Source organism: Petaurus breviceps, unplaced genomic scaffold (genome assembly GCF_028583685.1).
Source record: "Petaurus breviceps papuanus isolate PSGF00001 unplaced genomic scaffold, PetGlider_PUasm1.0 229, whole genome shotgun sequence".
In the NCBI taxonomy this organism is placed as follows: Eukaryota; Metazoa; Chordata; class Mammalia; order Diprotodontia; family Petauridae; genus Petaurus; species Petaurus breviceps.
This window is the reverse complement of record NW_027185903.1, coordinates 32139556-32143837: the sequence shown is the minus strand read 5'-3', so window position 1 is coordinate 32143837 and position 4282 is coordinate 32139556.

Genomic DNA, 4282 nt, shown 5'->3' with positions numbered 1-4282 from the left:
TAATCTTTTTCCTACTGGCAAACAGGTATTGTTTATATAAATTTGAATTAGTTCTTTATGCATCTCGGATATGAGACTTTTATCAGAGAAACTTATTGTAACCAGCCCCCCTCCCCGCCAATGCCTCCAACTCCTCAGTTTATCATTGAAGAAAGTGAGGTCCAAAGAGATGAAATTACTTTTTCATGGTTCTACAGGTAGCAAGCCCATAAATCCAGGATTTCAAAACCAGGATTGTCAACTCCACATCTAGATCCAGTTCTTTTTCCATCGTAATATGAGAACAGAGTCAAACCAGTTAGTTCCTCAAAGGCAGGAACCATGTATATCCTCCTCTTAAAGATTTCAGCTAGCCCTTTTAAGGGTCTGCTGCCCATAGGCACCATTAAAATGTTGACTATCTTCTGTGACAATACTGTCAACTCAATTACTGTGGCAAACATTCTTAAATTTCACTTTTGCCGGGAGTTTCCATTTTCTCTTGCTCCATAATTTCTGAACAAAGCTCCTGACAAAATTAAGTAGATAATTTGATTTTCATCTTTTTTTTTCTCCCCCTTCCCACTTGTGGTTCCACATGCAATAGAATGTTCAAAATATGGGCAGTAGAAAGAGCAGAATGTAATCTTCTTGAAGTCAGAGGCCATTTTATTCATATCTCTAATATCTGCTTATATCTGTAATATTGTAGGTAATTAGTAAATGCTTGTTAAAAGAATAAAAGAGTGGAGGCGGCCAGGTAGCACAGTGAGTAAGAGCAGTGTTGAGAAGACTTGGAGATCGAATCCCGGGCTCAGACACTTAGCACCCACCCAGAAACACCTGGCTGTGTAACCTTGAGCAAGTTACTTAACCCCAATTGCTTAGGGGCGGCCAGGTGGCTCAGCAAGTAAGAGCACCTGCTCCAGTGTCGGGATGACCTGGATCAAATCCGGGCTCAGATACTCAGCACCACACTCGGAAATAATAACTGGCCGTGTAACCTTGAGCAAGTTACTTAACCCCGATTGCTTAAAAAAATATATATATATATATAATAAAAGAGTGAAAACAAGGAGCAGAAGCTCTGAAAAACCTTTACCTGGAATCGTCAAGAATTATCAGATCATTTTTCTGGAAGGAGCCTTAGAGACTATTTAGTGAAACCCTGTCATTTTGCAGATGAAGAAATTGAAGTGGAGTGATTTGCTAGAGGTCATACAGATTGGAAGGCTTGTTTCCTCCATGGAATTACCTTTTTCTCCCTACAGGTCATAGGTTATTCTTTAATATTCTTAATGAAGAAATTGCCATATTTTCAAAAGATACTTCCTAATAGATCCTAATAAGCTGTTTAATGAAAGAGATGGTGGTTTTCTGAACTCAAGAAACAGCAGGGACAATAGAATAAATTGGAAGAATCCTAGCTCAAATAGTTTGACATTTGAATATCTGGGCAACAACAGATCCTAAGTACTTTTAATTGAAAAGACAATGATTCCATATTAAAAGTATGCTTTAAAGCTTCCCCCCACCTTCCTCCCTGTCCCCCAACTTGGATGATGTAAGACCCTTAAATCTCAAGAGTGGATGGAGAAAATTGAAACTGAGCAAGTTTTAGTAGCTTCCAATTGGCAAGGTCTTTACCTTGGTTTAAAAAAACATTGGAAACTTATTTAGGCCCTTTCTCTGGGGAAAAACAGTTCAGAGAGGGGGCTTCTCATACCATGGTATCCCACTACTATGACAATCAGACAGAGTTAGGATAACTGTCTTGATTGCCCACCCTTCCAGAAAAAGAAAAAAGAAAATACAACAATAAAATGTTATCATCTTCCTGTAAATTATCCCTGAACTCTTTATCTCTTCTATGAGCTAACCAAATTTTATTTTGTACTATACTCATTTATAGCCATGTCTTATTTCTCCCAATAAATTATAAACATCTAAAAGGCAAGGAATTTATCTTATTCAACTTTTCTGCTCTTTGCTGTATAGTAAAATCCCTGGCACATAGGAGGGACTTAATAACTGATGTACAAATATTAAATGAAAAGAAAAAGTCTTTGAAATTCTGAGAAAACATTTCCCTACTTTTTTCTTTTCTTTGATGGTTCCTCTATCTCTATTATCTACTGTCATTTTATCTTTAGCTCACTAGGAAAACTAAAAAGATAGCTGTCAAGAATGATCAAAAAGTGGGCGGCTAGGTGGTGCAGTGAATAGAGAACTGGCCCTGGAGTCAGGAGTACCTGATTCAAATCTGGCCTCAGACACTTAACACACACACACAAAAACTAGCCGTGTGACCTTGGGTAAGTCAACCCCAATTGCCCTCTAAAAAGCAAAAAAAAAAAAAAAAAGAATGATCAGAAAGCTAGAGGAAGGGCAAGTTGGTACAGTGCAAAGAATACTAGACTAACTCTGGAAGACCTGGGCTCAAAATCTACCTCTGATACCAGCTACCCGTAAGGGGCAAGTCTTAATGTCCTTATCCGCATAAAGAAAAGTATGATGATGCCTGTACTAAGTATTTGGGAAGTTTTAAGGAGCTGTCTAAATGCGAACTCATAATATGAATATAGAAATCCTGGACCTCCCGAAAGAGTCAGCAAAACAGGTTAATGTCTCAGAAGGGAATGGGGCCAGTAGGTTAATAAATGAGGATAAATCACTAAATATTAATCAGGAAAAAGAATTTTCCTGGTCACTACCTGCAAGAACTGGGACAAGTGACTTAATTTCTATGTATTCTCATTAAATGACATTAAAGAGAAGGCCTTGTCATCTGATTTACTTGCTGCACTCTACTAGGACTCTACTAAGACTACTAGGCTTTTCCATTTGACTTGAAGCTGTAGCATGCTATGGATTCTCATTTTCTTCTTATGTATGCCTCTTGAGAGCAATTATTTTATGTTGTTATTTGTACCCCTTGAGCTTAGAAAAGTACATAGCAAGAACTTAGTAAGTACTTAATAAATATTTTCATCAATTAATCAATCAATTCAATCATTTATATATCTGCAGTATCAAACTCAAATTGAAACTAGGCCACTAATCCATACGTAAGGATCTCTAAGGGCTGCATATTGAATTAGAAAACCACATATTAACATTATCTATGTCCTACTGAATTTTTATTTTATTAAATATTTTCCAATTACATTTTAATCTGGTTAGGGTTGCACTTTGGACTGCTGTAGTCGATTGGTGAGTCACCTGCCTACTGCCTGTGTTTTGATACTTCTGGATTATATAACTTTTAAGGGACCTTCTGATGCTAAATCTATGATGGTATGACTATGGTGGAGGAAAGAAGGAATTAAAAATTAATTCTTTATCTTCCCTCATCTATAAATCTTTTGAACTATGAACTCAATTTTAAAAAGGTTGTCCACTATTAGGTATGCTTCTTAGGATTAAAGACCATGTTTTATTCCTTATTCAGCATTGCTTTCTTCTTTGCACATACAGGGGTAGGTGCTTAATATTATTTGGTGAGTGGAACAGAACAAATTGAGTGTTGAGCTTTTAGAGCCTAGACTGGCTTCTCATCAAGCTCTTAGTTGCAAATGCTTGACACACCTGTCCCTGCAGCAAGGAAAAGACCAGTTGGCCTCAATCACTCTCTTAACTTTCTCTGGAAGGGAATAACTGAAGATGTGCAACAATATTGAAATTTCAAGTATTTAATTTTGTGCGCATAAGTCTCCAGAAACAATTCTCCATTAATACAGAGCCTAACACTATAGAAATTCCTTTGTTAAGTACAGAAGCCAAGACTTTCCATTTATAAAGGGCTATATCTCCTAAGCTGATAGCCCACATGGGGGAAAGGAACAAGTCTTCCCACTTTGTCACCACAAAATCAATGAAATCTTTCAGCTTAATCAGAGCATTTGGCACATTCTTTTTTTTTTTTTCTTCAGATGGTTGTAAATTTTGCAAATGTGTCTTCACTCATTGGAGGCCAATTGGTCAGCTGCAAACTTGGCACAGTGAGGAAGCATGTGTGCTGGGCAGTCTGTAGGAACAAAATGTTCTGTTTCACTTCTGAGATCTGTGAGGCGAATGAAATAAGGACTCAATCCAGGACACAGAGAGGGCCCAGCCTAGAGCTGCTCAGTGAGGGTCTAAAGGGAAGACAAAAGAAGTAGGGGAGATAAGAAAGAGAAAAATCACAATGCAGAAGACTAATGACAAAGGCAAAAAAATTAAACTGAGTTAAATTTAATGGAGAGTGAGAGAGAGAAGGGGAGAGAGAGAGAGAGAGAGAGAGAGAGAGAGAGAGAGAGAGAGA